The 25,103-nt window shown below is 41.9% G+C and overlaps 1 protein-coding gene across 4 annotated transcripts in view; it reads left to right on the forward strand.

The window, feature by feature from the left end:
* The window catches only part of Zfp592 (zinc finger protein 592), a 56,460-nt gene that overhangs the window by 8,609 nt on the left and 22,748 nt on the right, over positions 1 to 25,103 (forward strand). Inside the window, exon 2 of one of the 4 annotated variants that reach the window (XM_039105592.2) lies at positions 13,198 to 13,303. The exons of 1 other annotated variant lie outside the window; for it this stretch is intronic. The gene's annotated coding sequence lies outside the window, so the exon portion shown is untranslated. Of the gene's footprint in view, positions 1 to 13,191; positions 13,304 to 22,777; positions 22,801 to 25,103 lie in introns of those variants that run through there. 2 more of the 4 variants (NM_001106272.1, XR_005501949.2) reach the window with 2 other exon arrangements.

The raw sequence follows: 25,103 nt of genomic DNA on the forward strand, positions 1-25,103 counted from the left end.
CAGTTTGGCAACTTGGAGGAAGTGAAAGAGGTTCATGGGGCTAGAAGAAGAAAGAGAGGAAAGAAAGGAGATAAAAGTCTGTGGAGAGCTGGGCCTGTCTGATCACCCAGGCCTGGGGTGTAGGGAGGGACACTTTTCCTCTTTAGTTTGAATTGTAACTTAGGGTAATTAAGAGTATTTGCATTTTATAAGGCCTCTGGCCCCAGCTCTGTTCTGACTTAGATAAGGCAAGGATTTCTTCTGTTTAAAAGATCTCGAGTATAGCGCACATCCTGTCCTCTGTAAGGTCTTTGCAGCTTTTAGGAAGGGAGAATGCAGTAGCCTTTCTGAGTGTCTGCTAGGTGGGTAGCTAGTGCTACCTTACTCCTGTACTCCCTAGGAGGCTCTCGCATCCATTTACTAGGCAACAAGCCCAGGGGTGAGATGATGTGTCCACTGTGCAACTGAAACATGGCCAAATTTAAACCCGGCCCGCCTGATTCCAGTGCACTCTGGCTTTGGAGTCACACTACAGGACTTTACTTCTTTTTAGATTTATTTTTATTTAGGTGCACTAGTGTTTTATCTGTGTGTATGCTTGTGTGAGGGTGTCAGATCTGAATGTTAAAAGATGTGCTGTGAGCTGCCCTGTGGGTGTTTCCAAAGCCAAGTCCTTTGGAAGAACAGTCAGTACTCTTACCCACTGAGCCATCTCCAACCCCAGGACTTTAAAGATTTATTTATTTATTATATGTAAGTACACTGTAGCTGTCTTCAGACACACCAGAAGAGGGCATCAGATCTCATTACAGATGGTTGGGAGCCACCATGTGATTGCTGGGATCTGAACTCAGGACCTCTGGAAGAGCAGTCAGTGCTCTTAACCACTGAGCCATCTCTCCAGCACCACCCCAGGACTTTACATTTTACTCCATAGGCTTAAACCATCTAGCCTTCCTATGCTCCAGTTTCCTCATCTTCAATGCAAGTATGTATTTCACAGAGTTATGTAGATTAGATTGAGCTATAGAATTACTTGTTCAAATATTAGTTGCCATAACTAAAAAAAAAAAAATGCTGTTTCTTAGCTATACTGGGACTATTTTGGAAAAGATTAAACAGACAAATCAGTTTTGTTTTATTTTGAGACAGGGTTTCTAGGTGTAGCTCTGACTGGCCTTGAACTCAAGAGATCCAACTGCCTCTGCCTCCTGAGTGCTGTGATTAAAGTTGAGTACCACCTACACCTTGTGCTAATCCAATTGTTGAATTTTGTGTAACTAGCTCCTTTCTTTTTACTCTTTTTTTTTCTTTCTTCTTTTTTTCAGAGCTGGGGACCCAACCCAGGGCCTTGCGCTTGCTAGGCAAGCGCTCTACCACTGAGCTAAATCCCCAACTCCTTCTTTTTTCTCTTAACGCCAATGCTGTGCTCCATAAATCAATTATTTTTTTAAAACCTACTTTATTTAGGGCGTTTTTTTAGATTTATTTATTGTATGTATGTGAGCACACTGTCAGTGTCTTCAGACACAGCAGAATAGGGCATCAGATCCCATTACAGATGGTTGTGAATCACCATGTGGTTGCTGGGAGTTGAACTCAGGACCTCTGGAAGAATAGTTAGTGCTTATAACTGCTGAGCCATCTCTCCAGTCCCCAAGATCGATCATTTAACATTGACATCTCATTTTGGGTTTTGATACTATGCTAGAACGTACAAGGTGAGAACTGTTAGGTACCATTTTTTTTTTCAGTAGTGTATCTAAGAAAAGTCAATTATTTTAACAGTGAATTATAACTTCTATTTAAATTCTCTGATTTGGTGGTGGTTAATGAGCTATTGAGAACCAATTGTGGTAGCCAGGCCTGTAGTACTAGCACCTGGAGAGTAGAGGAAGGTGGGAGGAAGATCAGTAGCTGAGCTATGCACAGTGTTTGAAGCCAGCCTGGGATACATGAGGTTCTAAAAATGTTTGGGGGGAAGGGGAGAGAGAAGACTTAAAAGAAAAGGTGGCTTCTGAAGTGGGTCTTGGAGGAGGAATAAGAATTTTTCAGGTTAGTAAGATTGTGAGGGACATTCTAGGTAAAGAATCCTGAACACGGAATTGCAGTTATTAGAGACCTCATTGTCTGGAGATAAGGCTAGATAACTGGGCTATGCGAGAGACAGGTTAAGAAGTTTGTATTTTATTTGCAAGCTATGGTGAAGTGTCAGAGAATATTAGATACAGCACATGCATTCCATGATTGGTGTTGTAGCTAGAGAGCAATGATCTCTGTCAGCTTGGGGCAGCTTTGTCTTTTCGGAACCCTGGGCTTCATTCAGTATCTGTTCCTAGCTTTGAGACCAGAACTTGAGTTTAGTAAGATTTTCAGCTCATTCAGGTCAGGGAGACTGACTCATTAAGAAAACGTGGAGACTGATGAGTAAACTAAACTCCTCACTGACCATGAAAATGGAACTGTAGAGTGACAGATGTTTCTGTCCTCTGGCCATCATTCCCAGCTCACTTCCCCTTTCTGCTTAGGGCTAGGCAGCTAACAAACTCCCTCCTCAATTCCCATTGCTTTTCTCAGGCTTCATGGACATGAACGATCTTTCTATGTTAGCCTTTCTTCAAGCACTGCTCTATATAGTTGGTAATAATTATTAATAGAGTGAACAGTGCTGTATTATTTGGATGGGATCTTACACTTATGAAACTTAAGAAAGAGGAAGAATAACTTTAAAAAATGAAATGTTGACAAGTTCTGGGTTATACCAAGTTTGAGGCTATGACATAAGAGATCTTTTCTTAGCTAAAAAAGAAAAATAAATAAATTTTAGAAAGAAAGGAAATACCCTGAGAAAGGTTCTTCTAACTAGGCTAACAGAGAAAGTATATGCACGTTCTGCGCGGTGTGGGTAGTTTTGGCTATGTAACAGTATGGGCATATGTATTGGAGTTGTTCAGGAAGTAACCCAGGCTGTAGAATTTTTTTCTTTTTAAAACTCTATAAAAATTTAGGCTGCAGAGAGGGCTCAGCAGTTAAGGACACTTGCTGCTTAGCAGAGGCCCTGAGTTCAGTTTCTTGTCCATATGAGGAGACTCACAACACCTGTGACTCCAGCTTCAGCAGATCCGATGGGCTTGTCCAGCTTTTGTGGGTACCTGACTTGTGCACACACCTACACTTGGATGAATGTATATTCATATATCACACATGCTTAAAATAAAATCTTTATAAAAAAATCTCTAAAATATATACATGTAAAAGAGATATGCGAATGGAATACAAAGGAACTAAAGGTTGCTGATAAATCCTGTATTCAGAACTATATAATAGCCATCTATTTATTAGTTTTCTTTGAGACAGTTTTTCTGTGTAGCCCTGGCTGTCCTGGAACTTACTTTGTAGACCAGGCTAGCCTTGAACTAATTCTTCTGCCTCCCAAATGCTCAAGTGCTAGAATTACAAGCATGGGTTACCACGCCCAGTTTGTTATTTGATATTTGTTTTGTTGTAATTTGCTGTGCTGTGGATTGAACCTAGATTCTTTGTGTATGATAAACAAGTGTTTTACCACTGTTTCATCTCCCAGTCCTTTTGGTATTTGCATTAGATATTTTATTTACATCTCTTTTTCTATGTTCGTTTGTTTAACTTTTCCTTTTTCTATAAAAATAGGAACATTCTGAATGGTAAAGAATTCTGAAAATTGGTGCGTATGAGGTAGAATAATTGCATGTACCTAAAACCTATGTCTTTCTGTTTGTGAGCATCTAGTCTGTTGCGTGCCCTAGGAATGTAGGATGTAATATTCATTAGGTCATTATGTTTTGTTTTGTTTTGTTTTGTTTTGTTTTTTTCGGAGCTGGGGACCAACCCAGGGCCTTGCGCTTCCTAGGCAAGCGCTCTACCACTGAGCTAAATCCCCAACCCTAGGTCATTACGTTTAAGAAAGGTTTTTCTTTTTTCAGACAAATTTGCTTTTATTTTGACAATAGAAAAGTGTACTTTGTTATAACTTATCCAAAGCATATGCATCCCAGAGAAGTAAAAGACTGAGTTTCAAGTTTGATGTTGCCATCAATGTTTGGATTATCCTACTGTGTGACTTTAGTTAAGTCCTTTACACTGTGCATTTCAGAATCTGTGGGTGTTCTATCAAGAGGTAACGGTGGCCCCTCATTCTGATTACATACTCCAGTAGACAAGACAGGATGTAATGTCTATTTGTGGCTGTGAAAAGATTCACAAGGTTGAATGAAGAGGAGTGAATATGTGTGCGTGTGGCCAGGAGCCAAGTGATTCCCTGTCTCAAGTCGATGTGTGTATGAAGTCCACATGGCTTTAGCCTATATTTAGTTTTAAAACTTCCAGAGTTATTGGGACTCCTGAAAGATTCTGAAACTTTAAAATGTTTGCTGAATTTTATTCTAATTTTTTGAGGAAGAATATCTTTCCATAGCCCTGGCTGTCTTAGAACTCATATAGACCAGGCTGCCCTTATACTCAGAGATCTGTCTGTTTCTGCCTTTTACCTGGTGAGATTAAAGGAAAGGGCTACCACATCTGGCTTTTTTTTTTTTTTTTAATTGAACATTTTGAGTAGTCCAGAGGTAGCTCTAAGGATCTTTCACACAAAGTAGACTCATCTGAAGAAGGCACCAAGCCTAACCTGCGTGCTGGTGTCTCCCCTGGAGAACAGTTTTCTATGAGGTATTGCCTCTGAGTGTATAGTTTTCAATTTTATGCTTTGTATTTTTTCCTATCATTTGAATTTTATAAAGGCTTTAATATCTCATCATCATAAAAAAAATAAGTACTCAGTAGGTCTACTTTCATTTTGGAGACAAACATTGAAGGTAGGGAAACAAAAATTGAAACTGAGCTGTGTCTTGTAAAAGAAATCTGATGTTGGAATTGACTGCATCTCCTGGGCTGCCATGAAGGGAAGTGCTTTTAGATGTGCATTGAGGTGGCTTGCCTTGTTAGTAGGCTAGCACCTCTGACTGAAATAGTCCTTGAATCCAGAGAACCTGGTGTAGTGAGTAGAGTGTGAGCCTAACTTGGGTCTCTTTTGGGGGGTGTTCATAGAGGTGGTGGTTGAGGATCTTTAGTGTAGCTTCAACTCAAAATCATTCTGTCTTAGCTGCCCAGGGGATTACAGATTAATCTGGAATTATAAAATCCCACTCCCCCCACCCCCCACTGCTAGAATGACAGGCAGGCACCACCACATAGTTACCCGGTTTGGCTTCCTTCCTTGGCTTCCTTCCTTCCTTCCTTCCTTCCTTCCTTTATGTGTTCCCCCCCCCCCCCCCCTCCGGAGCTGAGGACCGAACCCAGGGCCTTGCGCTTGTTAGGCGAGCGCTCTACCACTGAGCTAAATCCCCAACCCCGGTTTCTTTGTTTTTCAAGACAGGGTTTCTCTGTGTAGCTCTGGTTATCCTGGAATTTTGGAAACAAACACTGAAGGCCTTGTGGAAGCCTGTAGACCACACTGGCCTCGAACTCAAGAGATCCACATGCCTCTCTGCCTTCTAAGTGCACTACCACCCTTGGCTTGAGTGCTTTCTTATGAAAGCTTTTAAAGATACATTTGTTTCGGGGTTGGGGATTTAGTTCAGTGGTAGAGCGCTTGCCTAGGAAGTGCAAGGCCCTGGGTTTGGTCCCCAGCTCCGAAAAAAAGAACCAAGAAAAAGAAAAAGAAGAAAAAAAAAAAAGATACGTTTGTTTCTGATGTGACCTGGTTTCCACTGTGGTCTGGGCTGTCTTCTGCTTAGACTCCTGGGCTCACTCTCCTTTTCACACAAGATGCCAGAAGTCTTGAGGGTATAGAGTCTTGGAATGTAAGACTCTGCAAAGGAAGAGAGTTGGGTTCATGTGTAAGTTTAGCATGCATTCCTAGGATCTCTGCCTTTCTGGGGGCTTTTAGACCCTTTGGGTGGGGTGGAACTGTCTTTCCTTTGTGTCTTTGGATGCAGGGATATCATGGACTATCTGAGTGGGAGCCAGCGGGGTTGGTTGTGGCTTCATGTTTACACCCTCACTTGCTGAAGTTTACAACATTCCCCTTTCTGCCAATTCAGTTAATCAAGTCAGAGGTGTTAACTTGTACAAGGCAAAGGACAAGGTGATTGTACAATCATGTTACAAATTGATTGTAACAATCAATTTAGAAAGTATGGGTTGGTCATAACTACAGCCCATCCTATCCCAAAGTCTGAAAACAAAACTAAGCCCCAGCTTTGTCATTCCAGAGGAGAGAGAAGCCTTGGAATGGGTACCAAACAGCTGTTTAGATTGGTCAGGAAAGGCTCTCTGTCTTAACCTTGTACGTGTATGCATGTGTGTGTGTGTGTGTGTGTGTGTGTGTGTGTGTGTGTGTGTGTGTGTTGCTTTTGTTTTTGTTTTTGTTTTGAGACTGAGTCAATCTATATAGTCCTGGCTGGCCTGGAACTTGCTATGTAGACCAGGTAGGCCTCAAACTCATAGAGATCCAGATCTACCTGCCTCTGCCTCTTCGTGCTGGGATTAAAAACTTGTACCAGCATAACTGGTTAGTTTTTTACTTTTTTATTTTTTGAGACAGGGTCTCGTATAGCCTGGGCTAGCCTCAAATCTCTCTGTAGTATATGCCAGTCTTGAATGTTTGGTTCTTTTGCCTCTGTGCTGGCATTATATTCATACATCACACGCCAAGCTCCTTGTTTGTTTTGAGACCAACTTTCACCATGTGTCCCTAGTGCAACTCTGAGTCCTTGAATTCACAGTCCTCATGCCTCAGCCTCTCTGATCATACCTAGCACAAGATTATTTTACTCGTATCTCAAGACCGGTAGAAGCTTTTTTTGCACCTGCACATCATTGCTAGTCTAGGTACAGTCAAGTGTTACCAATGGCCCAGCCCAGAGCACTGTGTTTCATAGGAATAAAGAAATCATGTGAGATGAACTTTGCTTAGGAGCTTTCTCTGCAAGCAATTACAGACAGAACACTTTATTTCTAGACCTGAGGTTTCTTGCATGAGCTTTTCTTTCTGAAGGTGATTATGTGCCACTCATTTGAGGTGGCTGGTTACCTCTGGCACCAGAATAGAGTGACACCATTTGGAAGGACATGGTGGCAGTCGTATAACTTCATTTTCATTACTTGCTCCCCCATCACACCCAATTCTAATTGGTTTTGGTGCTGTGGATTCAATCCATGGCCTTTTGGACATTAGGATAGCACTCTATCACTGAGCTACATACTCAGTCGCCGTTCTTTGACCCTGTGCTCTCTGACTGGGAGCCCCACTCACAAAATAAAAGCCTACTTCATTGCACTCCAGGATTATATGCCGTTACTTTCGCATTTCTAACCTAGAGAGAATTTAAAAATTATTTACACCTCCTGGGACATGTTATACTCCTAGTAGTTTATCATTAAAGAGTAAACTACCTGGGAGTTGGGTAGGGTAGAACTGGAAATCAGATGGTTGTGAGCTGCCATTTGGGGTCTGGAAATTGAACCTGGATCCTCTAGAAGAGCAGTCAGTGTTCTCATCTACTGAGCCATCTTCTGGGCCCTAAAAGAAACTTTTTTGATTTTGGTATTGAGATAGGGTAACCTGTAGAGCAGGTCAGCCTTAAACTTTCTATGTAGCTGAGTCTGGCCTTGAATTCCAGATTCTTCTGCTTCTACCTTCACGTGCTAGGACTATAGTTTCCCAAACATGGACAGGAACAGTCTGTTTTGAAGCAAAGTCTGGCACATAGTGGGTACCTAATATAGAAATAAGGTTACTATACTCAGCTAGAAACTTTCATGGCTATCTTATGTTGTAGTTTTTTGTTTGTTTGCTTGTTTGTTTTGTGAGACAAGGTTTCTCTTTGTAGCCTGGAAGTTTTGGAACTAGCTCTGTAGACCAGGCTGGCCTCAATCTCAGAGATCCACCTGCCTCTGACTCTCAAATTCTGGGATTAAAGGTGTGAGCCAGTACTGCCTCCCTGTCCCAGGCTTCTAAGCCACCTTTTCTTCTGATACCTGGCCTATCTGATATTATTGGCAGGGTCAAAGGGTAAACTGTATTTGACATTAGATTTGAAGGCTTTGGAATAGAGGTGGAATTTGATTATTTCTCCACCCCCTTTTTAATAACTGTTCAGTTGAAGGATTTGAGGATTATTTAAGGAGAAAACAGATCTCTCATAAAGTATAGACTGTATCATCCCTTGCCCTGAGTCCTAGGGGCTGGAGGATTGCTCAGTGGTTAGAGTGCATATTGCTCTTGCAAAGGACAAGCACCTGACAAACACTCATACTCCAGCTCCAGACTGCATGATACCTTTCTGGCTTCCTCAGGTTCCTGTACACATGTGCACCTACCTACAGAGACACCTACACATACACATAATTAAAAATAGCATAAATGCTAAAAGCAGAAGTCTTTGCAGTGGCCTTTCATCATCTACCTCCTGTTCATCCGTTCCCTCTGCTCCTGCTTCAGGACTTTTCTGTTTGCTCATCTGCCTAAAACTTCTCCTTATCCACACTGCTCTTCCATTTGTTTCAGAACTGAAGATATATTCTCTCCAATTTCTGATTTGGGAATAGGAATTACAGTTGAAAAAGACTTTCTGAATCCCTGTCATGACCCAGTGTCTCTTTCCGTAAGCTTACTGCAGCCTTTTTGCCTTGTCTCCTGGGTGTTAGGTTACCTTGATGAACTACTACAACTGGCAATACCATTGCAGAATGAATGAATGTATGTGCATATGTATGCAGTGTACATATGATGTAGATGGCGTGGGAATAGAGTTGGAAGCTGGAAGATGAAAAGAAGGAAGAAGAGATTCTCTGAGGAGAAGGAGATTGCTCTTGGTAGGAGTAGACGTTGGACATGATTTAGTCTGTTTAGTCTCCAGTCTGGTCTCTTACTAGCGATGTAACAGGGAAGGCAGTGGCTAGGTGTCCTGAGGAGGTGAAGCAGCAGCTGCTGCAGTATCAGATCAGAGGACTTGGTCTAGGCCTAGATTCTGAGGCTTCTGGAAAGCCTCGCCTTGGTGAAATCTGAGGTGGTAGGCAGAAAGAAACTATTTTAGGTTTGTTTTGTTTGAGCTTAGTAATCACGTGATGATGTAGTTTTGAGGGGAATTAGTCTCAGAGTCACACAAAGTGATGCCATAGGGAAAGACCAGAGGTGGTCAGGAGTGAGACAACAGGTCAGAAGGCAGATTTGGGAGGGAACAAATGGTGTCACTGAGACTCGATGATGACAGGGGTACATCTGCACCATAGCCACTGACAAAGGCTCGCAGTGCCCCAACCTTGGGACATCTTCATGGTATCAAACAAGCCTCTGAAGCAGTTGAGGTGTGAAGAGGAAGTAGGAAGCCAGAGGCTGCCTTAGGTGGATGGGGGGTGGTGAGTAGGGGTCACCTCCTCGGTGGTCTCTTCTCGGACTGTCACCCCAGAGAAGATCCTGTTTGTTCTTTCTGGTCTGCTGAGAACAGGTCCCTGCCTGGTCGAGCAATCCTTTATCTTATGGCTCTGGGTACACTAGGGTTCTATCTGAAATCCACTCGTTCCATTGCTTCCTTTCAGTCTCTATGGCTCTGTTTCTCAGGACAGATTATCTGACTCACAAGCCCTTTAAAGGGATTAATTTGACTAGAAACACTTATTTCCAAATAGTTTCTGTTTTATTAGGCTTTTTTTTTTTTTAAATTAAAGATAGAGTCTCTATGTTGCAGCTGCCTTCAAACTTGGAAGGCCCCTGTCCTGTCTCAGGCTCCTGAGTGCAAGTCATGGTTTGAGGTTGGTGGTTCTGATGTGCAGATTGGCTGTATACCAGGCACTATTCTAAGCACTGGGAACGTAGCAGAGAACATGATTAAACTCTTCCCTTTATAGATCTTATTTCCTAGGAATTTAGGGACTTATTGTCAATAAACAAGAAAGTACTGAATATGAGAAGTGGTGAAAAGTACAAAAAGGAAATCAAGTGGGTTGGTGGATTTAAGGAGAGATTTCTGTCTTTGATAATACTGGGTGTTGAACGTGGGGTCTCCCATGTACTAGACAAAGCCTATACTATTGAGCTACATTTCCAGCTCTGAGTTTCTTTCTTTCTTTTTTTTTTCTGTTATACATGGATATTTGCCTGTGTATATGTTTATGCACTATATATGACCCTGATGCCTGCAGAGGCAAGAAGATGGGATTGGATCTCCTAGAATTAGAGTTATAGGTGGCTGTGAGCCGCAATGGGTGCTTGAATTTGGATCCTCTGAGAGAGTAGCTAGTGCTCTTAATCACTGAACCATCGCTCCAGTCCCTCACTTTCTTATTTTAATTCATTAATTTTTTTTTTTTTGAGACAGTTTCTTTGTGTTATCCTGGGACTCTACTCTGTAAGTCAGGCTGGTGTCAAACTCAAAAATTGTCTGCCTCTGCCTCCTGAGTGCTGGAATCAAAGGTGTTGAACCACTGCCCATCAGATTTCTGTTTTAAATGAAGAAGTTAGGGCTGGTGAGATGGCTCAGTGGGTAAGAATTGCAGACAAGCCTAATGACCTGAGTTTCCTTCCTGGGATCATGTGATAAAGGAAGAGAGCGGACTCCCAGGTACCCTACTCAGACCTCCATTTATACACTCACTCTCTCTCTCTCTCTCTCTCTCTCTCTCTCTCTCTGTCACACACACACACACACAGACAGAGTGAGTGAATTTAGATGGTTAGTGGATGAGGAAAGAGATCTGATGGAGAACTTGCTGTGCATATGTCTGAGGTAATCAACATGGAGAGAAAAGCAAATGGAAACACCTTGCAGGTCCGAGTGCTTAAGAAGACAGAAAGGTGAGTGCAGGCCCTTAGAGACTGAGGCACAATTGGTCTGAACTGGAGTCAGGAGTTCATCCAGGATGAGAATTACTGATTAAAGGTTAGATAAGCCCTTTCTTTAGCACTGAATAGAGATCCAGTGGCTAGGTGAGTACACTGGGTGGAGTGCAGTCGTTAGTGTGAGCAGGTGTTGGAAGGCCCTGTGATGGAAGGCCTTAGGTCAGGGTCTTGTGATCTTGTCAGGGATGCTGGGAACCTTTCAGGTAACAAAAATTCTTTTCAATTTGTCTACCTTTTCCGATCTGATTACCTCACCTCTGGACCTCTACTTCTTTATTTGTAGAGTGGCTTAAATGTAATGAGTTCCTGGAATCTCTGACAGGCTTTTATGTTTCTGATGTTGAAAAAAAAAAACCCTCTAATCTAGAAAGATATACTAGAACAATGATTTCTAATCCTGGTCTTACAACACTAAGGTGTGTCATAATTATGACAAGAGCATCAATGTCTCAATACCAAACTGAAGGAAAATTTATGCAATGTTGGGAAGTGGGAAAAATGCCTAGAAGCTTCAGAGCTTTTAGTCCAAGGGCACCTTGGTCTTGGAAGCAGGCAGGAGCCTGAGAGCTTTGAGTGCTAGTTGTGGTCCACCTACTGCTAAGTTTCTTGTTGGATGAGGGCAGAGTTATTACATCAAACTCAGAGTCTACGATTTCAGTGACTTGGGAGAAACAGCCAACCTGGGTCAGTAAGGCCGTGAGTCTGTTAGCCCCTTCTCTGCAGCCAGGTTGTTTATTCACACCAGAGGCGCTCTGGTTAATAGGCCAGAGACCCATGGCTCGAGGCACTAAGGTTCACTTGGAGTGAATAACCAGGTGCATTCAGAACTTATTTGCCACCGGACAATAACCCAGCACCTACTCTTACCTTTTCAGCTCTCAGCCTCTAGCTTTTGTCCTAATTTTGATGTTACACTTTCTTTTAGTTCATGTTTTGTTTGTTTGAGACAGCAAAGGGCAGAAGGAGCATATTTAAAGAAAAAGCCAGGGCTGGAGAGCTGGCTCAGTGGTTAAGAGCACTGGTTGCTCTTCCAGAGATCCTAGTTCAATTCCCAGAAACCACATGGTGGCTCACAACCATCAGTAATTGGATCCAGTGCTCTCTTCTTGTGTGTCTGAAGACAGCTACAGTCTACTCATACATAAATAAAATCTCAAAAAAAAAAAAAAAAAGAAAAGAAAAGAAAAAGAAAAAAGAAAAGAAAAAAAAAGAAAGAGAAAAAAAAGAAAAAGCCAGGCATAGTGATGCATGCCTTTAGTTCTAGCACTTGAGAGGCAGAGGTAGGAGGATCTCTATGGGTTTGAGGCCAGCCCGGCTACTTAGCGACTTCCTGGTCAGGCCTGGAAGAAAACAAAAAAAGAAATTAAAGAGATGAAACCTTTTCCTTCCTCTTTCGGTTATGGATTGCCTGATGTTTGTATTCTGATGTTAATTCTGCTTCCTCTAGAGGTGTTTCTCCTCCCATCCCCCACCCCAAATGAACATTCGATTGGTCACGTACTCTGGTGATCTCATGTGAACCTTTTCTCCATTTTAACTGATCAAATAAAGGCTGTGATTGAATAGTGGAGGAGAAAAGTGGGCTGGGAGGTCTTAGGAAATGGGGGCAGGTGGAGAGAGGAAGGGGGAAAGGGATGGTGGAAGCGGAGGAGGAAGCAAGATGGAACAAAACCATGTGGCCAGAAGAAACTACAAGTAGCAAAGGGTTTCATAGCTGGGGAATAAGCTTGTACAACGCTATCTGCCCAGTCTTGACATATAGCTTTCTACAGGCTTATTGGGGTTGGAAACTACTGTTACATTTTTACTCCCTAGACTGACGTGTCTTATTAAAAAAGAAAACAAGGGGTTGGGGATTTAGCTCAGTGGTAGAGCGCTTGCCTAGGAAGCGCAAGGCCCTGGGTTCGGTCCCCAGCTCCAGAAAAAAGAACCAAAAAAAAAAAAAAAAAAGAAAACAAACAAAAAAAACCCAACAAGAGCAATGAAACCCTTTAATAAGAAAACATGACTAAATTTGGTAGTGATTCAAGCTCTTAAACCTTTCAGGAAAGGTAGGTAACAGGATATAGGCAAGGACATAGGCAGCTACAGGCAGTTCTTGGTGGCAAGTAAGTTTTATACAAGTTCCCCTAATGATTCTCACCACCGTGCTGGGCTAGGTAGAGGGGAGCAGGTCTGGGGCTGGAAGTTAAGCCTTTGGGACCGGCTTTGAACTTAGAGGTTTTTCCTCAGGCTTGTTGGGGTAGTTGTTACTAGTTACTAGTTTTCTTAAGTTCCTTCCTTCCTTTTAACATTTATCTTTAAACCCATTTACAAAGATTTTGTTTTTCTTCTTTCCATAGGTGGTGATTGGACTCTAGACGATGTGCGTAGGTAGTTTGTCCTTTCTCCGCAGCTATACTTCCCCAGCAACGCTCACCACACCCTTGTTTTGAGAACCTCACTAAGGTATGATGTTTAGGTTGACCTGAGCTGGCCTTGAAGAGCTGAATTTGGCTACAAGAACGCTTTTATTGTTCATTGGTTTTTGTTTGGTGGTAAAATACTACAAAGTCTCCTAGTTTTAAATGTACCGTGGTATTAAGTAACTTGCAGTCATGCAGCCATCACCACCACCACCACCCAGCTCTGTTCCTTTGGACAACACCTGTCTGTCCCTCCGCTCTAGGCGACCTTCATTCTACTTTCTTTGTATGGATTTGCCTGCCTTAGGGATGTCATGTAAATAGAATCACTCAATATTTGTCTTTGTTTATTGTCCCTAATATCATGTCTTCCAGATTTGTTCATATTGTGGTGTGTCTGAATCTTCTTGTCTTCTCCCACTCCTGCCCTCCTCCTCTCCTTTCTGTCTCTAAGCTAGGCAAGCATTCTACCACTGAGTTATTAAATCCCTGGTTCTCAGGCTGATACCATTCCACTTTTATGTATTTGGCATTTTGTTTATCAGTTCATTCATTGATAGATGCGTGAGTTTGCCCTACCTTTGGATATTGTAAATGTGGGTGCTGTGAAGGAACATGTAAATATTTTGAGGCCTTGGAGGGGGAGAATGAATGTGTTTATTTCGAGGCAGGATCTTGCTGTATAGCCTAAGCTAGCCTTGAACTTGACTTTCCTGCTTTAGCCCCTTGATAGTGATATTAACGGTCTGTGTTCTTATGCTTGGCTCATACGCCTAGAAATGGATTTCTGGGTCATTTGGCATTCTTTTAAAAAAAATTTTGAGGAATTTTCCATAGTGGCAATACCATCCATTCATTCCATTCATTTCATTCATTCATTCATTCAGTTTTTCAAGACCCTTTCTCTGCGTAGCCTGGCTGTCCTGGAACTACCTCTATAGACCAGGCTGGACTCAAAATCAGAGAGATCCTGCCTCTGCCTCCTGAGTGCTGGGATCAAAGGCCTGCACCACCACCCAGCAGCAAGCAATGCCATTTTATATTCTTTCTAGCAATGCACGAGGATTCTAGTTTCACACATTCTTACCAAGAGTTGTTATTTTCCCTTTATTATTACTATTACAATCTGTCCTGATGGATATAATTTTCAGGATTATCTGGTTTGACCCATGGAGGCAAAGGACTATTTTCTTGAAACCTATGTGTTGTAGAAAATAATTTGATTAAAAGCATCATTCAGTTAATGGCCAATCTTGTTTCATATGTGCCCTCCTGTGTCATTCTCCTGTTTTTGTTATTCTTGAGGCAAATCCCATGTATCATATCATTATACTTGTAATATAGTGTTTCACTTTATGTGTTTGAAAAAATATGTAAGATAAGGGCTTTTCCCCTCTTTTTGAGATAGGCTTTTACTGTTTTACTAAGGCTAGCTGCAAGCTCCTGGGTTCAAGTACTCTTGCCTCAGTTTCCTTATTAGCAGGGGCCACAGGGTTCATGTCTAGGCAGCCAGCCAGCATAAGAACCCTGACTGTTCCATTTTGTCTGATGTTAGAAAGGTACATAGTGATATACTATTGGACATATTTCCTGGTATTTCCTTAGAGCAGTGGTTCTCAACCTTCCTAATGCTGTGGTTGTTAAATACAGTTCCTCATGTTGTTGTGACCTCAACCATAAAATTATTTTCATTGCTACTCCATAACTAATTTTGCTATTGTTATGAATCATAATGTAAATATCTGATATGTAGGATTTCTGATATGTGACACGTGTGAAAGGGTTGTTCAACTCCCAAAGGGATTGGGACCCACAGGTCAAAAACCACTGTCTTAGAGCAACAGGCACATTACAGGGGCACACTGGTGAATACAGCTGGATGTTGGTGAGAGGCTCCTTTAGCTGGGGCCGATTTGCTACAGATTAAGGCTAGAGCAGAGGCTGACTGCCCTTAGGGCTGAACAGTAATAAGAAGAGACCATCTAGGTCTCTAGAGAGAAGAGAGATGATTGAAAGAGGGAGGGAGGGAGGGATATGATTGATAGCACATGGAGTAGGGAATAGGGAAGGATAGGAAAGGGAAGGGTACATTGAGTGCCTAACTTTCTGGTCTGAATGGAAGTGATATGCATTCAGTAGAGACACAACTTGTAATTTGGATTCTCATTGTCCTCTGGCTGTTTGCTGGGCAGTGGCAGTGTGCCACAGTTTCTGGTAGCTAGCCATGAGGTCACATAGATTAACTACCCATACGGTACAATGTATTGTGTGGTCAGTCCATGCTGCTTGGCGGGGCTGTTTTCCATCTTGTTTTCTGTTGCTGTAAGAGAAATACCATGGACTGAATCGTGTAGGCAAGAATTTATTTGGCTCATGTTCTTGGGGCTGGGAATTCCAAAGTCAAAGAGCCACATCCCATCTCTTTTGGGAGCCTCTGTGCTGTATGATATGAACTAGAAGGCATGTATGTGAGACAAAGAACTCTGGCTGAACCCCATTTTTACTAAGAACCATTCCTGCCTCCATTTTTCCATTCATGAGAGCAGAACCCTTAAGGCCTAGTCTCCTCTCAAGAGACCCCCCCTAGACTTCATATATTCCTAGCCCTTAGAGGGTAGAAGCAAGAGTTAGGAGGAGTTCAAGGTCATTTTTGGCTATGTGAGATCTTCTATCATTTTCTGAACCTCAAAGGAAGAAAAATCAAGTCCTACCTGCTTAATACTGTCATCATGGTCATTAAATTTAAATATGAGTTGTAAAGGGGGCTGGAGAGATGGCTCAGTGGTTAAGAGCACTGACTGCTCTTCCAGAGGTCCTGAGTTCAATTCCCAGCAACCACATGGTGGCTCACAACCATCTGTAATGGGATCCAATGCCCTCTTCTGGTGTGTCTGAAGACAGCTACAGTGTACTTATATATAATAAATGAATAAATCTTTAAAAAAAAAAGAGTTGTAAAGGATACATTCAAACCAGATAAGTAGGCTAGGTATCATATATTTTGTTTGTTTTTGAGACACGGTCTCACACAGTCCAAGCTGGGCTTAAAGTAAATACTGCTTCCATCCCACAAGGAGTTAGAGGCATGTACCTCCACATCAGGCTTACTAAAAACAAAGCAAGGGGCTGGAGAGATGGCTCAGTGGTTAAGAGCACCGCTCACAACCATTTGTAATGGGATCTGATGCCCTCTTCTGGTGTGTTTGAAGACACTGACAGTGTATAAATGACCAAGATGATTGGTCATTTATAAAATTTAAAAAAATTTAATATTATTTAATTTGTGTGCTTGTACTTCTCATAGTGTGTATATGAAGACGACGAGGACAATTTTGGAGAAGTTGGTTCTTTTAATCATGTGGGTTCAGAGGAGTAAAGTCAGGTTGTTAGGCTTGGCAGTCTTCACCCAAGAGACTGTCTTACCAACCCTAGGGTTACATCTTTTATTTATATTCCCAACTTAAAATAAATGGGTTTCCTGTGGCGTAATCCCATTGTAAGCTAGGACCATCTGTGTGTGTGTCGGGGCAGCTGAGAAAAGCCCCTACTTTCACTGGTGCCAGCCACAGAGATCTCAAAGCTAGCAGTGTGTCTTTGTGTTCCTGTAACATTTCAGCTTTCAAATCTTTGCAATTCTTGTTTGCTTATGGTCGATAAGGGACAGCTTCTGAACCACCAGTGACACTAGAGATACAGGATTCAGTGGTCCTGTAGAATGGCTACTTTCTCCTCCCAGGAATGGCGATTTTGTTTCTAGCAAGTTTGAGGTTCTTTGTTTCCTGCTTAATTTTGAGGAGTTTTTACAACCAAGGCACGATGCTTTATAAAGTTCAGTGGGAGGGATTCCTTAAGGCAGTGTGTGAGCAAAGAGTACTGTCTCCTTTCTCTCAAGTGTCTGGATTCTGTTCTCACAAGTGGAGGCCCAGGTATTACTGACCACTGCAAGTAAGGCAAGGTAGAGTAAGTGCAGATTACAATGTATCAGATCTTATCTGCACCCCAGCTCTATGACTCTGTTGCCTGCCTCCTTTCTGCTTCTCAGTCTTCTTTATAGTCTGGATAATTCTTATTCCCTCCACCTCTATTTTGTTTTCTTTTAAATTTTGATTATTATTCTATTATATGCATGGGTGTTTTGTCTGTGTGTGTATCTCTATACCATATGTGGTATCCTCTGACTCCAGAAGAAAGTGTTCTATCCTTTGGAACTAGAGTTACAGGCAGTTGTGAGCCTGGGTCAAATAGAAATCAAACCTGGGTCCTCTGAAAGCCAGTGCTTTTACACTGAGCACTCTCTTCAGTCCCTTCTCCATTTTCTTGTAACACACCAGCGTTATTGTGGTAAGGCTCACACAGCATGCAGCACCTTTACAATACATAATTTAATGGGACTTAGTCTTTTCATAGATCTGTATCCTGTTATGATTCAGGATCAACCTGCATCTTCCTCTTGGGTCCTAGGTCCTAGTCTTAGAGCTAGTCTTTCATCTCCATTGGCTTCTCACTGTTCTCACCCTCAGATGTCTGGGATGATCCTGGGACTAGACCAGGAGGTATTTTTCACTGATGAAATACTTAGACTTAATCAGTTTCTGTAGGGATCCACGATTCACAAAGGCTACTCCAGGTAGATCCTTTCCTTATGAGTCTTTCTTTATGAGAGTTTCAGAAGCTAGGGTAGAGAAGTAGTAAAGCATATTTTCAGTATGCATAGTACCCTGCCTTTAGTCTCCAGCCCCCACCTCTAGTCTTAGAAACCACACACAAACATGTTGCATATTTGTCAAATATTAAGCTTGAGAGTTTCTGACTATCCCTGAATAATTTAACTCTGGACAAATGATCTAGTGACATTCTAATGGTGGGTCACCTTCTAGTAAACACAGTAGGGTTTTTAAACAAATAAGGAAATAGATATATGTTCCATATATTCAGTGGTCATAAGTGCTATGGAAAACAGCAGAATAAAGGGCTGGAGATTAGGGATGAGGAGATCATGAAGAGCATATACATAGATCAACGATTGGTAGGACACGAGGAAGCCCACAGAGACCCATAACAAGAATCTTTCTTTTCTTCTCTTCATTGTCTTTTCATCTTGAATCTCTGTGTAGCCCAGGCTGGCTTCCAACTCAGCCTCCTGATTATGGAATTATTGGTATGCATCAGGTGGGCAAAGTCTTATAGATTAGAGAAAGTAGGAAGGGTACAAGTTCTGAGGCAGGAGCATGACCAGAATGCTGGAAGAATGGTAAGGAGATCTGTAGGTGCTATGGCAGACGTGGTATGAGAGAATCTTATGGGGAAGACGTGCCAGTGAGGTCCAGCAGGCTGTGTGGGCTTCAAGAAGACTGGATCAACTCAGGATGAGACAAGATGCTGTTGGAGCAGGTTGAGAGGCCATCATCTGACTTATATTTTCACAGCAGCATTTGGCTGTTCTGTTGACCATGGCTGTTACAGGCCAGGCAGAATCCAGGGAAAGTGATGGATGCTGTTTGTTGCTGAAGTATGGTGCATGGTATTTGCTTGTGGGTTAGGTGGGAGGTAAGAAGGAAAAAAATTGGCTACAGCACCTGGAAGGTTGGCAGTATCATTTTCTGAGTAAGGATGCGTGTAAGAGGAAATCAAAAGTTGCTATTAGATCTATTAGATGTGAGGTCTCTGTCAGACATCCAAGTATAGGGCCAAATCTAAAAGTGCCAATTAATAATTTAATGAGTTCCTACCAAGGGCTTGTGAAGGCAGGAAAGCAAACACGTTACTGAAAACAAGAGTGATAAAGGTAGAGAATATGCCATGAGAGGCAGTAAGGAAAGCACTGGAGCTAGGGTGACGTGTGTAAGAACTCTGTGCCCTTAGTGCTGGTATGAGCTCTACAGTAGAGTCCTGGCCTTCAGCTTTATGTCTCCATAAATATAAATAAGCCTTTGTAACCTGTGGATAAACTCCCCTCTCTGAGTCTTAGTTTTTTTAAGCATTAAGTGTTGGACTAGGACAATGTTCTAGAAACTAGGAAGCTTTGAGTCAGAATTGCTGTGCCTGGAGCCTGAGCATCTGTTTCCGTCGTTTGCATGTTGTTAATATCACTGCTACTATTATTATTTTACGTGCATTACATTTTATTTGTGTGTATGTGCACACATGCCATGGTACTTGTACGGAAGGCATAGATCAACTTGTAGGAGTTGCTTCTCACCCCCCACCATGTGGGTTCTGGAGCTTGAACTCTGGGCCTTGAGCTTGGCGGTTGGTGCCTTTGCCTGCTCAGCTATTTTGCTGGCCCCTGTTAATTTTATGCTTTACAGGCAGAGCAGCAGCAGTCTACAGTGGCTATTGGAGGTCCTCTTCAATGTTCACATCCTGTGTAATGCCCATGCCTGTCTGTGTCTATAGAAACAGCTGTTTCTTATCTACCAATCTAAGGCTGAGACTTCTTGGGTTTTTGTTTTATTTTATTTTAAAGTTGGTTGAGCAACAGGTGTCTCATGAATGAAACTCCCATCATTCAGAACATCTGTGATTTTGGGTTACTTGACCTGTAAGCAAGTCTAGATTCTGTCTAGGAGACTTGCAAATTGTATATGGAAGGGTCTGTTTATCTACCTTAGGAGTCAATACTTAAATAGAAAGTTATTAGATGCACAAAAGAGCTGGGCAAATTTAGGCGGATCAGGTAGGTTAACCTTGAACTCAGAGATCCACCTGCCTCTGCCTCCTGAGTGCTGGGATTAAGTCATGTTCCACCACAGTCTGGTTTAAATTTGTTCTATTTATTTACTTTGTGAATGTACGCTTAGGCACTTAGTGTGTATGTAGAGGTCAGATGACAACTTGTAGGTATTGATTCTGTGGGTCCTAGGAATAAAATCAAGGTTGTCGGGTATGACAGCAAGTGTCCTAACCTGCTGAGTCATTTTACCTGAAATTGTTGTTGAAACTATTTCATCTCAAATGAGGGTTTCTATCCTATGTTTGATCATTCAGTTACCAGGCAAAAAACACACAACTTTCATTCTTTTTTTTTTTTTTTTTGGTTCTTTTTTTCGGAGCTGGGGACCGAACCCAGGGCGTTGCGCTTCCTAGGTAAGCGCTCTACCACTGAGCTAAATCCCCAGCCCCTCATTCTTTATAATAAATCTTAATCAGCATAGAGCTGGGCAGACATCTACCCTCTATACCATTATAATCTATTTTCCCATCAATAACCCTGAATTATGACTTGCTATGTTCTATCTGGACTGCTCTTCATTCCAATTGGCTAGCTCTCCTAGTCATGTATTTCTAGCTTACTCCTTGGCAGCTTCCTCCTCTCTCCCTTTTTTTTTTTTTTTTTTGGGCTTCTTGGTCTTCTCAGACCCAAAGCCTGGGAACCCACGAACCCCACCTATCTCTCTTCTGCCCAGCTATTAGCTGTAGGCATCTTAATTCACCAATCAGGGTTAACTTGGGGTAGAAGGTTACATAGCTTCACTCGGGTGTGTCACTTGGGTACGTGCAGACTCTCTCATCCCTGTGTGTAATCGGGCACTGGGGGCCAGTATTTAGCATTACAATACAAGCAAAAGACCAAACCTCAATAAGATTGTTTTTTGTTTGTTTGTTTGTTTGTTTTTAATTTGAACATTTTGGTGCAAAGGGAAGAAAAAAATTCCATGCATTCAGTGTCAAGTCTATTCTTAACTATTTAGAGCCTTTCTTTTTCTTTTTCTTTTCCCTTCTGGATTTTAATGTTTGTTTACACATACACACACACACACACACACACACACACACACACACACACACACACCCCACACACATGGCTTTTTGTGTGTATATTGCTTGGGATTGAACCCATTATCCATGCTAGGCATGTCCTCTTCTGTTCAGGTACTTAACCCTGTATATGTTTTACTTATATAGAACTCAAATGTATTTTCTGATTATTGAGTCATCTTGTAGTTGTCTACATGTTTTATTTTAAAAGCAAAATGCTGTCCTTTCCTGTTATTTGGATGAACAGACTTCCATTTTTGTTATATAGTCTTTTTTCCCCCAAATCTTTATTTCTCTAAATTGAAATTGTTCTAATCTCTGGCTTCCATTCTCTGTCTGTTTTGTGTGTGCACATGGGCATGTTTGGCTGCAAGTGCCTTTGCCTGCTGAATCATTTTGGTGGCCCTTCACGTGTGTTTTGTAACTCTAGGCTCATTTCTCAGGACCTTTTCCTTCTACTGGCTTGCCTCCCGCCCACCTTCCCTTCCGTGTGTGCTGTAGTACTGGAGATTGAATTAGAGCTTTGCACATGCTAGGCAAATATTTTACCACTGAATACCACCCTAAGCCCCTTTTCTGCTTTTTATTTTGAGATAAAGCCTTACTAAGTTGTCTGGGCAAGCCTTGAACTTGCAATGAAAAAGCGATGCTGTGTTTTAAGGGGCTATTCTAAACTGATATACAGTTGTCTTAATTAGGGTTTCTATTTCTGTGGTAAACACCATGACCAAAAGCAACTTGAGGAAGAAAGTTATTCCCCCATATAGCTTATAAGTCTATTACAGAAGGAAGTCAGGACAAGAGCTAATGCAGAGGCCATGGAGGGGTGCTGTTTACTGCCTTCTCATGGCTTGCTCAGCCTGCTTTCTTTCTTTCTTTTTTTTTTTTTTTTTTTTTTTTCTTTTTGGTTCTTTTTTTCCGGAGCTGGGAACCGAACCCAGGGCCTTGCGCTTCCTAGGTAAGCGCTCTACCACTGAGCTAAATCCCCAGCCCTCAGCCTGCTTTCTTATGGCACCCAGGACATCAGCCCAGGGATGACACCATCCACAGTGAGCTGGGCCCTCCTACATCAATCATCAGTCAAAAAAATGTACCACAAGGCTGGCCCATACACCAATCTAGTGGGGGCATTTTCTCAATTGAGGTACCCTCTCCTATAATATTCTAGCTTGTGCCAAGTTGACATAAAACGAGTCAGTACGTGAGACCTCTTTATTTATGAACAGCTTTGTTCAAACTCATTATTCTAAATATTCTAAATGTATAATGTTAGACCATGGTTCAAAAAAAAATCAGTGTTTTGGGTTTTGTCTTTTTTTTTTTTTTAAATTATTGTTGTTTTTTCTAGGTTTATACTTTCTGAGATTTCAGTCCATGATCAGTTTGTCTTGTTGCTTTGGGCCTCAGACAACCTGTGGTAGAGACTCATGGCCTCTGTGAAACAAAAAGAAGGGGCTGGGAATGCAATATCCCCTTCAAAAGCTAGTTGACTTCCTTCTCCTCAGCTGCATCATCTTTCAGTACAGTCATGGCTGGCAGCCAAGCCTTCAAAACAGCAGTCTTTGGGAGACATTTAAGATCCAAACTATAGCAGATAATCCCATGAGTTGAGATCCATCGCTCTAGGGAGCTTATGAAAGCATTAAACTAGAATTGTCATCTTTTTTTTTTTTTTTTTTTTTTTTGGTAGTTGCCTAGAAAAACAACAGTCACACCCATGTGGACAAATGACACATGGTGCACATTCCCTCGGATTCTGTGGTGCTCAGTTGCTGTGTTTAGGTAGGATTTTGCTCATGGCTTATTTTGCTATAGTCATAAAATTATATATTATTTTTACCTCTCAAAGAATTCTAATTGGTCAGTTAGACTTGGTGAGACCCCATTCAAAATTAAGATGTTTCTTATTCCTTACTGAAGTATTTGGTAAAATTTCCTAAAAAAACTAGCAGATCCTAGAGGAAGTTTTAATTGTAGCTTATGCATTGTTAAATAGCTCTTCTAACAGGTCATATAAATTATTACTTACATGATTTTTACCACTTATTTTTACTATAACTCTATAACACTTGGGAGTATCACTTTTTTATTTCAAGATGAGACATGGTTTCTCTTGGCCATCCCAGAACTCACTTTGTAGATCATGCTGTCTTTGACTCAAGACAATACCACTGCCCTGCTAAGAAAAAAATATATATATAACTGAGACTGGCCTTGAACTCCTGACCCTCCAGCCTCCACTTCCCAGAGTGCTACGGTTGCAGGTATTTGCCACCATACCTATCTTTGTTTTCTTCTTTTTTAAGACAAAGTCTTGCTATGTAGCTCAGCCTTCTCTCCATCCTCCTGCCTCAGTCTTTCCAAGAGGTGAGACTGTAGGTGTGCACCAGCGCTCCTGCACTAGCTGACTCTCTAGCAAATATTTTATGTCTGATCATTTTGTGCAAACCTGTGATGAGTTTCTGTGGGGAAACTAAAGTAGAAACTTAAGGGTTCTTTGGAAAGTCACTTGTGTTGGATGGTGTTTTGCTCGGGCAAACAAGGGAAGGGATGTTTAGCTAGAGTGGACACAGATGAAAGGCTAATTAAGACAGACTCGTGAAAGAATGTTTCACTAAAACACAGGTAAAAGGATGTTCTACTAAAACAAGCACGTAAAAGGACACGTGATGAAAGGTTCTTCACTAACAACACACATTGTAAAAACCCATCAACGAACTGTGCTAAGGTGTGCTACGGTTTCTCACTGCTTCCTCAGACGCCTGCTGATTGGCAGAGTCAAGTCAGCTGAGACAAGTTACATGTTGAGACAAGCCCCATAGAGGACATGTGATGTTTGGAGGGCACATAAAAGGGACAGACAGTGATGAGGGCTGAGCTTGGCTTACTTACATAGCTGAACGCTTACTGCTCTCACATCTTCACTGATCTTTGCCCCCTAAGCAAAGGGAGGCACAGCCGAGAACTGTTTTCTCCCAGCATTCTTACTGGCACTGGTCCTTCCTGCCGACTCAAGCCCAGGCTGAGGCCTGGCTATTTCTGCTAGGTTGTGCCACCCCTGATGCTAACCCCACTCTACCAATCTGGACTGCTAACATTTCCGTTAGTGTTTATGAGGGGATCGAGCTGCTGCTGCTATCCTGTGAACTAAACTGCCTATTTTCAGACAACACATATTGGAGTTGCTCCAAAGAACCATTTCTAAACAGGTCCACACCCCATATCCTGTCTTTTCCACTGGTGGGTGTTGGGCTAAAAGAGAAGTTAAAGTATTTTAAAAAATCATTAAAAATAGCCATTAAAAAATTAAAGTTACAGAGAATATTACTTGTTCTGATGTAATATCTCTTCATCAAATCCCTGTCCTTTTCTGGAGGACACTGGGCTCCAGCAAATGTTTTAATATCAACCACTGTTTGCCCTCTCCCACATGCACTGCAGAAGGACCAATCTGTCCTACCTTTCTTCAGCTTTCTCCCCTCAGGCATTGGAAGGCAGAAGAAAGGGAGGGAGGGGGCATCTGAAGCAAGGGTCCCCGAGGCATAGTAATGCTGCCCAGCAGGCACATCAGTTCACTTGGCATTGGGATGCTGGTATCGGCCTGTTGTTTATGGACTCCAACACCTAGTCCAGGAGATAAATATCTGTTCAGTTTAAAACTAATCTCACTCTAGTGAGGCAGTCTGCTGACCCTGTTTATAATTGCTATATTACTTATCCATAACTGGATATCTTCCCAAAGGGAGGGATATGCTTTTCTCGTTTCCATGAGAACTCTAGGCAGGGAGATGCACTTTGTGGTGGTTTGGAGCGTGAGTGGTTGTGATGAGAAAGCAAACCTGCAGACCTGTAGGAGATACACTTTCACCATGCCGCCTGCCTCCCCTGTGCTTCTAATCCTTCTCTTCTTTTTCTCCCTTTTAAGTTTTAGAGAAGCAATTTATTAGTGCAACATATGTGCATAATAACTGAAATAACTTGCTAGTAATTTCATTACTCTAAAGTTTTCTCTTTTCAATCATAACTCCAACAGATACTTAATGTTATATATATTGTTATCATGTGATACATGTATTAGTCTTTTT

Source organism: Rattus norvegicus, chromosome 1, assembly GCF_036323735.1.
Source record: "Rattus norvegicus strain BN/NHsdMcwi chromosome 1, GRCr8, whole genome shotgun sequence".
Classification (NCBI taxonomy): domain Eukaryota; kingdom Metazoa; phylum Chordata; class Mammalia; order Rodentia; family Muridae; genus Rattus; species Rattus norvegicus.